A 14,651-nucleotide genomic window follows, 5' to 3' on the forward strand; every position below is an offset into this window, starting at 1 on the left:
AAAAGAAAAAGAAATTATAAATCATGTCAATTATGCATTGCAACAATAGATTGTTGTTGGGAATTAGCCACAATTAGAGAAACTTTTAGAAGATGTGTCTTCAAAATTGGTTTGAAGGCTGAGGTTGCACGGGAGAGTTGTGTAAATGAAGTTGCTAGCTGCAACAGTAGATATGGAAGGGCAATTCTTAGGCTGTGTTTGGCAAGCAGTTCACAAATTACTTTTTTTTTTAATTACTGTTTATTACTTTTTCACTACTATTCATAAATTATTTAGATCAACTCAACATCTAAACGTAATCTTAAAGGGAATGAATCAAGGTTGCGTGATGGCCAGTAATAGTTGAAAGGATCCTCATTTATAAATAATTTAGAGAGCTAAGAAAATAAAATAGTGTAAGCTAACTATCTTGAAAATAGCACTACTTAGCTTAGGCAAATATTTAATAGTACTCAATTTAGGCATCTAAAGCAATGAAGATCTAGCTGCGCAAATATTACATTAGTAATATACTAAGAATAAATACAACTAAGAGTTCTGCTACATTTAGTGATTTTTGCATACTTTTTATGCACTCTACTGTGTGACTAGCCAAAACAATTATTTTATATTAAAAAAAATATTGTAACCAATCACATTAATAGAGTGTGTAATGAATACGTAAAATTGACTGTAGATAAAGTTTTTGTGTCAAATTTGTTCTAATTATTAAGAGTTTTTCTTAATGAACTGAAAGTCCAAGACGTACAAATACTTCTATCATTAATGGAAAATGAATGTTTAGGAAACAATGTTGCCACCATGAGTTGGGATCATACAAAGAGATATTAAAATTGCAATTCATGTCAATTGTGCATTTCGACAATATGTTATTCTTGAGAACTAGCATTAAAAAAAAAAAATGATAAAATGTGAGAAGACTTAATTTTGAAAGTTCATTTACAGGCTAAGGCGGCACGAGAGTCATCGATCTGACCCTCACGCCCCAACTGAAGTTGATGCAAAAACCGTAGATATGGAAGAGCAGTTCTAGAAGATGATAAATCTAGGGAACGTGATGGCTACTAATAGTTAAAAAGAATGAGATGTACAAAATAAAGTAGAGAGAGCGAGGGAATTAAGAAAGAAGAAAATAAAACTAATAGGGTAAGCTACCAGCATGAAAATAGCCTTGCTTAGCTTAGGCACATACTTGTACTCAATTTAGGCATTAAAGTAAAGAATGATTTTCTATGCAAATATTATATTAGTAATATACTGAAAGTTAATACAATTAATTGTCAAACTTGCCCTAAGTAAGAGCTTTTCATAATGAGCTTCAAGTCCAAGACAACTACTTCAGGCATGAATGTTGAGAAATGAATGTACATGCAGGCCGAGATAACATTGCCACGATGAGTTGGGACCATGCAAATAGACACTGAATTGAAGTTCTTATGAATTGTGCATTTCAACATTAGATTGTTGTTGGACATTAGCAAAAAATAGAGAAAATGTGAGAAGACTTATCTTGGAAGTATAGAAAAAGGAGAGTTTGAGAATTTTGTCTCACGATGATGAGAATAGAGAGAGATCTTGTATTGCATATGTAGAGAAGATACAAGGTTGAATTTACATGTAAAAGAAAGAGTGTCATGTACATGCCTAAAATAGGAGATTACAGAGGATTTCTAGGGATATAATGAGCAGAGTATGGAAGTTATGCAGTAATCATGTAGTTGGTGGTTCTCTTGATCTGCTATCTTCGGATGCAAGGCTGTCATCCCCCTTTAAACTGAGCCAAGAATTAACACAGAGGCCAAGTTTGGTGCATAGTTGGCGAAAGAGAAGCTTAGCAAGTGACTTTGTGAAGAGGTCGGCATGTTGAAGTTGAGAAGGAACAAATCTGGTTTCAAGGGTTCCAAGAGCAACTTGCTCACTTACATAGTGAGAATAAGGGCAATGTGCTTCGATCGTGCATGGAAGACATGGATAACAGATAGGTTCAAGGCACTAACTTTGTCACAGTGAAGCACAGGTTGATGAGGAAGAGGGATGCGAAGTCTTGAAGGAGGAATGTGAGCCACATGAGTTTAGAAGCAGTGGATGCCATGGAGCGATACTCAGCTTCAGCACTTGAGCAAGCAACTGTGGATTGATTTTTGGCATTCCATGAGATGCAATTAGCACCAAGGAAGGTGTAGAAGTCAGTAGTGGAGCGACGGGTGAGGGGGTGCATCTGAAAAAGCATATAAGTCGAGGATGGATGCTAGGATACGAAGGACAATTGAAATGGTCCCATGGGCATATTGTATGATACGTTTGACAAGCTAAAAGTGAGCAACAGTGGGTGCATGCATGAATTGTCATACGAAATTGACGTTGTAGGAGATATCTGGCCTAATGAAGGTAAGGTACTACAAACCACCAACGAGACTAGGATAGTGAGTGGGATCGGCATAGAGTTCAGTAAATTGTGTAGCTCGGCCCTTGGAAGGCATGGAAGTGGCAACGGGTTTACATTCACCCATGGAAGCTCGATCTAAGAGTTCACAGGCATAATGGGTTTGAGAGAGCAAGAGGCCGTGAGGAGATCAATGGACTTCGATGCCAAGAAAATGGTGAAGGAAGCCCAGATCCTTAAGAGAGAACTTTGCTGCAAGTTGTGAAATGAGCCGTTGAATCTGAGAGGGACTATCACCTATGACCACCATGTCATTGACATGTAGAAGCAAAACAAGAAGTCCATGGTTGGAGTGATTGATGAAGAGGCTCGGATCAGAGTTGTTGCAACACAAACCAAGTTGAAGAAGGTAGGTGCTTAGTCGATCCAATCATGCACGAGGTGCCTGTTTTAACCCATAAAGTGCACGACTTAGTTTGCAAACATGGGATGGGTGGTTTGGATCGATGAAACCAGGTGGTTGTTGCATGTAGACAGAGGTGGTGAGGAAGCTTTGTAGGAATGCATTATGTACTTCAAGTTGGTGGATTTCCCATCCTTTAACCACAACAATAGTAAGAACAAGTCAGATGCTGGCTAGTTTAATAACAGAGGAAAAAGTTTCATTAAAATCAAGGTCATTCACTTGATGAAAGCCCTTGGCGAATAAGCGGGTCTTAAGGCATTCCATGGTACCTTTAGGTTGGAGCTTCACCTTGTAAACCCACTTACAACGTACAACATTCATGCGTGGTTGATGGGGTACAAGAGACCAGATGTTATTTTTTGCAAGAGCATCTAGCTCTTCATGCATGGCGACAAGCCATCCGGGATGTTTTTGGGCAACAGTGATAGACCGAGGCACAGTAGGAATATCAAGGCAAACAACATGAAGAATGTATTTCGGGGTTGGTTTGCAGATCCCAACTTGAGCAGGAGTGAGCATATTATGTCGTGGAGTAGGACCTGGAGTAGCAGGTGTTGTAGATGAGACAACATAGTCTGGAGTCGTAGGTTGATCAAATGGCACAGTTGAAGCTGAAGATCCAAGTGCAGGAGAAGTTGGAGCAGACATGGTGAGTTGAGGATCCATAGGTTCCATCAAGGGAGGGCCATGAGCAAAGAGTGGAATGGCAGGCACAGGTGAGGAGTTTGTGCTTGTGGAAGGAGAGGAAGACTCCCAATCCAGAAATGATGAGAGCTCACCAGTAACTGTGTCATGGCCATAGAGATGTGCAGGAGATGAGTAAATGAGCACAGACTCATTGAAAACCATGTGCCAAGAGAGGTAAACTTTGCAAATTGGGGGGGGGGGGGTACATACATTTGTACCCTTTGTGTTTGATGTTACCTTATGAAAACACAGGGCAGTGACTTAGGCTCTAGCATGTGAGCACGATAATAACCAAGAAAAGGGAACCAACAAGAGAGCCCAAAACTCTAAGACTGGTGTAGTCTGGATAACGACCATAAAGGCGAAAAAATGAGACTCCATTTCCAAGGCCTTGGAAGGCAAACAATTGATAAGGAACACAGTAGTGGAGAAGCAATCTACCCAAAAAAGAGCTGGAAGATGGGCATGGAACATCATGATGAGTCCAAGTTTAGTGATATTGCGGTGTTTTCATTCAGCTTTGCCATTCTGTTCTGGGTTCTTTGGGCAAGCTGATTGATGATGAATCTCGTGTGAATGAAGATAGTTGATGAAGGAAGCGGAAGAGAATTCCCCACCTTCATTGCTTTGAAAATCTGAATCTTAGTAGCAAACTGACACTTGACGTGTTTGTAGAAAACTTCAAAGCAATCAAGTAAGTCAGACTTGCAGTACATCAGAAAAGACCACATGAAGTTAGTGAACTCATTAACAAAAATAGCGTAAAAGCAAGATTTTTCTCTAGAATTCACAAGGGCTGGTCCCCATACATCACGGTGAACCTTTTGGAAGGGAGCTACTGTTTTATTATCTTTTGACAAAAAATTAGCCTACATGACTGGCCTAATTGACAACTAACACATATAGAAGAAACAATAGGTTGTGACACATTAAAGAAATCTTATTATTTGAGTGCAGGAAATCCAAAACTTGCTAATGAGGGTGGCCAAGACGAGAGTGCCAGTAATAAGGGTCAACCTTGTGAAACCGAGAAGAGAAGCAAGTTGATGGTGCTCCGTCAAAGGCATATAAGCAACCACGTCTATGCCCCTTAGCTAGAATGTGTTGCATCACTTTGTCCTTAATCACAAAACCATCACCATCAAATGCAATCATGAGAGGATAGTTAGTGGTAAATTTTTTAATAGAAAGCAAGTCCTTAATGATTGAAGGGACAACAAATACATCATTGAGATGATTATGGGAGCCAATAGAAGCTTTACTAGTGTGAGTGATGGGAAGAGTGGTGCCATCACCTACCACAAGGCCATCAGATCCATGATAGATTTGAAGATCTTGAAGATTACCTGGATTTTTTGTGACATGGTTAATAGCTGCAGTATCAAGAAACCATTTATGGTGACATGGTTAATAGCTCTTTAGGATGTCAGCATCTGAGTCTTTCATAAAAGGAAGTTAGTAGTTGTGACATTGAGAGAAACGAAGTTGGTAACGTTCTGATTGACAGGGTAGGGATAAGCAATAGTGGTTGTGGATGGGGTAGAGGAAAGGGAAGAAGAATGGGTGGCCATAAAATTTAAAAAAAAAAAATCTCTCTGACAATCACCATAAGGTTCCATGTGAAAATCACTACTTGTCCCAAAAGGTTAACCTAATGAGAAGAGGTAGATTTTATTATTTATTTTATATCTTAACACTCCATCTCATGCGTGGACTAGACTCCCCCTCAATGGGTGGCCAACATGTGAAATATTTAACTCAATAGAGTAGAGTGTAGAGTCAGGATTTGAACTCATAACTTCTGCTCTGATACTACATTAAAAAAAGAGAGTTTGAGAATTCTGCTTCACGATGAGAATAGAGAAAGACCTTGTATTGCATATATAGAGAAGATACAAGGTTGATTTTACATGTAAAAGAAAGAAATAAAGAACAAGTGTATTACACATGCCTAAAATAGGAGATTACACAGGATTTCTAGGGATACAATGAGTAGAGTACGGAAGTTATGTAGTAATCACTTAGTTGGTGGTTCTCTTGATCTGCTGTCTTCGGATGCAAGGTTGTTAGGAAGTTGGTTCATAATTGGCTTAGATGTCATAGGAAAATCATTTGGCCGCGGTCACATGCCAAATGAAGTTGCTGCAAAAGCAATTCATAATATAGAAGAACAATTCTTGAAGAGGATGAATCTATATATGGTCCATGATGGCATGTTATAGTTGGAAAGAACCAAATCTACAAAAATAAAGTAGAAAAAGCCAAGGAAATAAGCTAGGAAGAAGAAAATATAAAAGGGTAAGAGGAAGTCAATGATGGGAGGATAGATCAATAGAGGGGTCATGGTGTAAATGTGAAAAGCTCGCAACATGCATGGCTGTATATTTGCATATATATATAATTTATAGAAATCATGCACAGCTTTGTTGTTAGTTTTTTGAGAAGTATGCATGGAATGTACAACTAGACTATTGAATATGTAACGTATATGTACAACGAGAATCATGCAAAAGCAGAGGAGAAACAGAGGGTGATGGGAGTAATTCATGGGGATTTTCTCTTCATTCCTCTTCAAGCTCGAGGCAGGATAGGACCAACGAAGAGTTTGCTCCAATTGCGTTTGAACTTGGGATTGCAGAGCGGCTTGGTGAAGATGTCGGCTACTTGATCATGCCCAGAAAATTAATTAGACCTCGTGCAACTTGTTCTTGGACAAAAAGGACATCAATTTCATTGTGCTTGGTGCGGTGAAGAAAAATTGGATTCTTGGCCATACTTAAAGCACTAATATTGTCAGAATGTAAATAGGAGAAGGAAGCTCATAACCGATGCTCTTCAGCAAGTTCATATACCACATGAGTTTGGCCATTGTTGACACTAAAGCTTGGTATTCTGCTTTGGCTGTAGAGCGAGCAACTATAGCTTGCTTCTTTGCACTCCAAGAGTGCCCATATAAATAGCAAAGCCAGTGGTGGAGCGTTTGCCATCTCTTGAACCCGCCCAATCGGCATCGCATAAGCCATGAAGTGCCGAGATTGGAGCCTTTTGTGAAATGAAGGCCTAGATTTATGGTGCCCTTAAGGTATCGAAAAATTCTTTTAACTGCAAGAAGATGAGGAGCCCGTGGAGTTTGCATAAACTGACAAACGAAGTTTATAGCATAGGCTATGTCGGGCCTCGTCAAAGTTAAGTATTGTAATGTTCCAACCATTTGTCCATAGTGAGTTGGATCAGACAAGAGTTAGCCTTCATTAGCTAAAATTTGAGCACCTGGTGTGAGTAGAGTAGACACGAGTTTGGCCCCTGCAAAGTTGAATCATTGCAGCAAAGTTAACAAATACCATGATTGTGAAAGAGTTAACGAAGTGGAATCCCGTGCAACCTGCACTCTAAGAAAATAATGTAATTTGCCAAGATCTTTCATATGGAAAATAGTAGACAAATGAGATATCAATTTGGCAATGGAGGAAGTTGGATTTCCCGTGAGGATTATGCCGTCCACATAAATGAGCAAAACAAGAATGTTCAATCCTTGGCGGTGAAAAAATAATGAAGTATCATATGGGCACTGTTGAAACCCAATTGTTGAAGGTAGGTGCTAAACTTGAGATACCACGCTCGAGCCGCTTGCTTTAAACCATAGAGAGCCTTGTGAAGATTACAAAGATAGTTGAGATGAGTTGAATCCTCAAAACCTGGAGGTTGAGTTAAGTAAACTTTTTCTTACAAATCCTCCTGTAAGAAAGCATTACTCACATCCAATTGTTTTAAAGATCATCCATAAGAGAGAGCCAAATTGAGAATCAACAGAATGGTTCTAGGTTTAACGAGACTAAATGTTTCATGTAATCGAGCCCTTGAAGCTGAGTGAAGCCTCATGCTACAAGGTGGACCTTGTAGTGTTTGATAGAACCATTGGCTCAAGTTTTAATTTTGAAAACCCATTTACTGGTGACGAGGTTCATGTTCGATGAAGGAGGCACAAGGGTCCAAGTCTGATTTGCATGAAGAGCATTAATTTCATATTGCATGGCCTGCTGCCATTTTGGGTCTTGCAAAGCCTTCTTGTACGTCTTAGGCTCAATTGGATTCATATGCTGATTTGCACCCGTGTCTGGGTACCATGCCTCATCAACAGTGTCACCAACCTAAACTTCAAGAAAGGCTTGGCATTGCTCGGCTTCCTCATAAGATAACAATTATCCGCTTTATGATTTGGACCACCACATTGAAAACATGTGATTCATGAAACACAACCTCCACGAGCAGAGCTATGGCCACCATTACCACGATTTTGACTGCTGGCCACATCTAGTAGAAGAGCAATCGTGAGCCTTGCCATCGCCACGATTTCCTTTGGAATATGATGAAGAATGATAGCCATATTGCTGACCACCATAAGCACGATATTGCTAACCACCTCATGCTTTAGAAATAGAAGCACAATTTGTGTAAAGAGCAATGACAGAGGATGAGTCACGGGCTGAGGAAATGCGAAGATCCAAATCTTGAAATTTGCTAATAACATTTTCAAGAGGTAGAAATGTATCTCCAGCATTGATGGCAGCCACGATTGGATCAAATTCGGAACCTAGTCCTTGTAACAAGCAGATAACAAAATCTTCATCGTCCATCGGTTTCCCAGCACCCCTAAGAGAAAAGGCCAAAGCCTTGGCCTTATGCAGATATTCTTCATTGAAGAGGAGCCTTTGGTGAGTGCCTCAACTTACAACGCATTTACTAAACACAATCTCTTGTATGTCGACCATATAGAGTTTTGAGAGCCTTCCATGCCTCATGGGCCGTTTTATCGTTTATTGCTTGTGAAAGAAGAATGTCTGAAAGTGAACTATTGATCCATTCGAGAATCAACTGATCCATACGCAACCATTTTGTTGTTGTTAGGTTCGGACTCATAACACCATTGTTGCCAAGAATGGTGGGTGGAGGGCAAGGCACTCCATTGGTAACGTAACCAAGTAAACCATGGCCACAAAGAACTGGAACCACCTGAGCTTTCCAAAGAAGGTAGTTTGTGGAAGCTAATTTGATAGAAACGTCAGGCAGGTTAGTTTTTGTGGAAAACAGATCAAGAGAGGAGATTTCATCCATAGGAGGAATCGAAGAGGTCGATGACAATGCCATTTTTGTCTGAAATCTTGTGTGGCTCTTGATACCATGTAAATGTGAAAAGCCCGCAACGTTCATGGATGTATATTTCCATATATATAGAATTTACAAAAATCATGCACAGCTTTGTTGTTAGCTGTTTGAGAAGTATACATGGAATGTACAGCTTGACTATCGAATATGTAATGTATATGTACAGAGAGAATCATGCAAAAACAGAGGGTGACGGGAGTAATTCATGGAGCTTCATGGGGATTGGAACTGTCAACTCTATTTTGTAGTAACGATAAAATGCGAAAAACTTTTAAAGGAACTTCTCAAGTTAGTTGTTCTTGGAAATAGATATTTTTTATTAATTCGCAAGTGATTATGGAGGGAAAAGTTAAAAACTAGTATGCAAAATTTGTAGGGGTATGAAGTGTAAAATAAGAGAAATTCTATAGACTATACTCTCATTTCACTCTCATCCCACTATGATAAGGTCATATTGTTCATCAACATGTAGATTTTTTAAAAAAATAAAAAATAAAAAAGATGATCCTAGGGTGGTAAGAGTGCCATATTTTATATAGCGAAATGAAAATAAAATGAAAATGTAGTTTATAGCATTACTCGTAAAATAATATTTACTCTTTCAAAGATGTTCACGAGATTAATACACCTTTTTATGTTCTAAATAATGGCACGTATTCAACAGTATTTTGATACGTTGAATCACCCATGCGACAATATTTTTTGAGTTTCATGTGTGGCGTTCTTGCTAATTTTAGCGATATCATCTATGCAATAGATCATGAATATCATGATCTTATGCAATAGATCGAAGACAATAAACTAAAGTGATTGATGCAACAATACTGAATATTTAAAAGCAACATTAGATTATGGTATCTTTTTGAAAGTTTTATATTTTACCCCTTTCAACTCTTTTGCAACTTAACTAACCAACAATCAAGATTATCGTTTTACATCCAAGCTATCACTAAGTTTGCAATTTCTCTTTAGATCTACCCATTAAGATCATGTCACTCTATATACTTGTCCATCTGAACGATTAAGAGTAGTGATAGGTTTACAAAAATAACAGCCCATTTACAACTTTTAATAAAATAATATGTTTTTTAAAATTTAAACACACTAAGTCAAAATAAAATTCAAAAATAAAAATAAAAAGATGTTATTTTAATCCATATAAGTTGTCTAATAGTTGTTGCTTTATATTTTTAATCAAATATAAAGAAACTCAACTCGAGCTATTGTACATTTACATGATGATATATCATTTTAGAAATCAAAGTCGTAAGTAGCAAACATTAATTCAATACTGCATAGATAGCTTCTTCTATCTTTAACTTTTAAAGGTTTGTTTGGATAAGTGGAATATTTCAGAATTATACGAATTGTATTGAAATTATTTGAGCTAAAATATTTTATTAGGTTTTGAGAAAACATAGAGAAAAATTTTATAAAAATATTATAAAGTTAAAAAATTATTTTAAAATTTGTAAAAGGTGTATTGATTTTTGTGTTTTATTTTGAAATTTGAAAAAGTTGTGTTGGTTTTATGTTTGGATAATGATCAAGTAATAATTATATAAAAAAATTGAAAATCCTTTGTATTTGAATGATATTTGAGAATGAAATTATGAGAACTTTTAAAAGTCTTGAGAATTTTATATTTTATCTCTATGTTTTGACGTCTCCATAACTTGGGATTCCAATTTAAACTATCATCTATATCACGTTGAAAAATATTTTATTCATAAAGAGATTTTATAAAAATAAATCTATAAACAGACGTGATTTGATATCGTATGTTAAATTATAAAATTACTTTATTATAAAATAAATTTAACGTATTATATAAAACCATATCAATTTATAAATTTATTTTTATAGCTTTAAATACTTCTCTATTACGATATCGTTATCACGTGTCGGCACGATCTACATTTTCCACTAATTTATAACTATATATGTCTTGTTCAAATATTAGTGGTTAGCCGTTGGATGCATGAAAACTAATATATATATATATATATATATATATATATATATATATGTTGAAGTTATGTATAGGTTTGGCCCATCTTACGAAAGCATTTTTGTATCTAACTTGATGGTTTCTTTCTGATGATGCTTAAAAAATACTCATGAATTGATTAGATCATTAATTATATGTTAAGTTTTGTTTTTATCTCCACAGAATTTCACTAAACTCTCAATTTATGGTGGAGGGTCGGACAATATATAGATTAACATAAACTAAGGATTATAATTAAGATGGTTTCTAAGTTTATCGATATATATATATGTATATATATATATATATAGAGAGAGAGAGAGAGAGAGAGATTGTTATAATTTTCCTTGATTTCTATGCCTTGTGAAATACTTTGTTAATAGTGTAGCTCATTTTCTTATAAAATTTTCTTTACTTGTAAATGGGGAAAAAGAATATGGATAGAAGAAGGTCCTGAAGGCATACAGTATTATGTTCTAAAGGATAAAATTGTAACAATTGAAGAGGAATGAATTAAAGATACGATGTTTTGATTCAAAAAAAAAAAAAAATGAAGAATTCTTTCACGCAATTTTGAGTGCTTTTTTTAGATGAATTATGTTATTTATAAGTTAGCGCTTAAATAAATAATTTATAATGAGATATATTACAATTATAAAAAAAAAAATACCAATATTTGTTATACTAGTGATCAAAGTCTTCTACATTAATAATTTGTTGGATGCGTCTATAAATAGAGTTACGGATAATTTCTTTTCACAATCATTCTCAACTCATCCCCTTTAATTATTACAATTTTTTTAAGTTTTTACACAAAATAAAATAAATAATTTAATTTTTTCAAATTATGAAATAAAAATAATATTAAAAAAATATATTCTAATAATATTTTATTCAACTTTTAATTCTCATCTCATCTTATCTCATTTATAAAAACAAACGAGCCGAATCTATTCTTCTATTTAGATATAAGACCTTGTTCTATCTGATCAAACGACATGTTCATGTAAAAGTATTAATAATAGACTCAACAAAATTAAAATTTAGCTAAAGTTTAGTTAAAGTACACAATAAATTATTATAATAAATTCAATAAATGAATAGTAATTATAACCTAAAATTATTTAGCCAGCCAGCCCAAAAAGCTGGCTAAATATTATTTTGAGAATAAATAATTCCCGCTACCTCTGCTCTTCCGCGCAAGACGACCGTGCTCATGTAAAAGTTTTGAATCCGCTTGTTGTCGTCGGTTTTTATTTTTATTTCTTTACCAAACTTCTGAGAGTATTTAATTCCTTATAATTGCAGACAGTCTGAGAGAGCTGCAATGGGTAGCATGCGTTAGAGATGTGTGCCAAATGGGAAGCAGAGTCGGCAAGCCATCTCGGTGGGTTTTTTTTTTTTTTTTTTTTTTTTTTTTTAATGCATATAGCGACAACGTTTAAGGATAGAGACAACGTTTAAGGATATTTTGGTCCATTTAACGTCTAACGGTTGCATTGGAGGTTTTCAAATTTTGAATCGACATCAAAACACAATCCTTCTAAAATCCAAATGTGTTGTAAAAAAAAAAAAAAAAGTTTTATTACTATTTTCAAAGTTTATAAGTTTTTTAGGATTTTACTTTTTAATTTACGGTTAAGAGAGATAAAGAAAGAATTTTTGTTTTCTATGTACATATATGTGGCACACATAGAAGGTCAACAACATTTATTAAAATAAAGCTCACATGAATTATTGCTCAATACTTAATAAATACCGCCAAAGGTATATGACTTGATGGCATAACACTCAAACCTCTAAAATATAGGTATTGAGTTCGACCACCCTCCTCAAATTAAAAAGAAAAAAAAAAGCTCAATAAATATCGTAAGATTATTTAAATATATATATATATATATATACACACACATTTTAAATCCTAGAATTTAAACAAAAATTTTAGGGAGTTTTTATATTTTCTATGAAGTTTTGTTAGTTGTAAGTATGGTGTATCCATACATAATTTGTAACTGTTAATAATTTCCATAATAACTGTTTGTAGAAGAATATTATGCATCAGCTATTATTTACTCTCACACTCCACGTCCTATAACTTTTTTTTTTCATAGGATGTAAAGAAGTTTTTCATAGAATGTGAGGTGTGAGGTAGTAAATAGTGGTTGATGAGAAGAATTTTTCCTACTTATAACTAGCAAAACTGTATAATAGAGTCGATCCAAATTGACTGATCCAATCAAAGCATAGAGTTTTGGACGGATGGATTGAAAATTAATGGTATAATTAAGATTTATATCATTCAACAAGAATTTAAGTGATAATTAAAAAAAAAAAAAAAAAAAAAAAACCCTTTCCAAACTACCAATCATCTCAAATACATTAAGAATTATGACTTGTAACGAATCGTTCCTATATCGAAACTTTTGTCATGAGTTGCCCCCTTAGTCGGATTAAGTATTTAAATGAGATATAAAATCACAAAATTACCCTAACTTATAGTAGGTTTAAGATACTTGCCTTTCACAAAATAAACTTGAAAAAGAAAAAAGAATTGCAGGCTGAACCAATCGAGCAGAATTATCTTTTCATCAAGAATTTTGTGATATATTACTCTAGCCCAGCATCCATTGGATGAGTTATCTTGAATTATCATTAGTTTGAGAGTATGTGTGAGACTTAGGTTACAATTTATTATTATTATTATTATTATTATTATTATTATTATTTACCCAATATTTAAAAACTACGTTAGTAAAATTTTAAAAATAATTATAAATTCAATCTTAAAATATGCAAATCTAGGATGTTTCTTGTGTAAATCTTTTGTGTAAAAAAAAAAAAAAAAAAGGAGGAGGAGGAGGAGAATGAGGAAATTTATCATTAAAAGTGAGTCTTTTCATATGAGCGAAATTTACATATAAAACTTATAAGACTCCGTTTGGATATAGAAATACTTTCAACCCATCTCATCTCATCATTATAATTTTTTTAAATTCCTATACAAAATATAATAGACAATTCCATTCTTTCAAATCTCAAAATAGTAATAATATTAAAAATAATATTCTAATAATATTTTATTTAATTCATTTAAAATTATCTTATCTCATCTCTCAAGCTGAAGTTTGGCTAATTCTAACATAACGATAATTCTGAAAAAAAAAAAAAAAAAAAAAAAAAAAAAAAAAAAAAAAAAGATCTTGATAATTAACTTGGGTAGTGATAGGCTTACTATCTTATTATTACTCATCTACTACCTAAATGTATTTCAAGTTTTTTTTATTTTATTATTATTTTTTTTTAAATATTTTTTTAACATCCTTAATCACTAAGAAAAAATTAAAAAAATATATAACTTTATTAATACTCACTTCTTTAGTCATTATATAAAATAAAAAATAAAAATAAAATAAAATACAAAAAAAAATAATAATGGATAGTAATCTTATTATTGTTCAATTAACTTGTGTTACCTCTCTGTTTTTAGTTATTGTTTGTTCTCTGTTTCTAGTGCTTGACAGTTGACATCCCAACGTTGGGGTCATTAATATGCTACAAGAAGGGGTCAAAAAGTACGGGATGGGCATATGCAATATCCAAGAAAATCATAGCTTTTACAACAACAAACAAGAAGATTCGTGCATACGCATTGCTAGAAATTCTCATAATGTTGACAAAATGAACTGCCTGGGAATAATTGCACTGCAAGTTTATCTTTAATTGAGACTATTGTATAGTCTATGATATCTAGCTTCTCACCTTTTGCAATAAATAATGGGAATGCTTGGTTGGAAACCAGGTTGGAAGGAACTCAAGTAACTATAGTGCCCGTTTGAGAGAGGGACCCATTATCTTCCTTCATTTCAAAAAAATCCTTGTGTTACTAGATTTGAAATCTATCGAGAGGGATGAAAAAGACAAGTGAGAGAGACAGAGAGAGAGACACAGTTCTTGTTTGTAGT

This window comes from Juglans microcarpa x Juglans regia, chromosome 2S (genome assembly GCF_004785595.1).
Source record: "Juglans microcarpa x Juglans regia isolate MS1-56 chromosome 2S, Jm3101_v1.0, whole genome shotgun sequence".
Classification (NCBI taxonomy): Eukaryota; Viridiplantae; Streptophyta; class Magnoliopsida; order Fagales; family Juglandaceae; genus Juglans; species Juglans microcarpa x Juglans regia.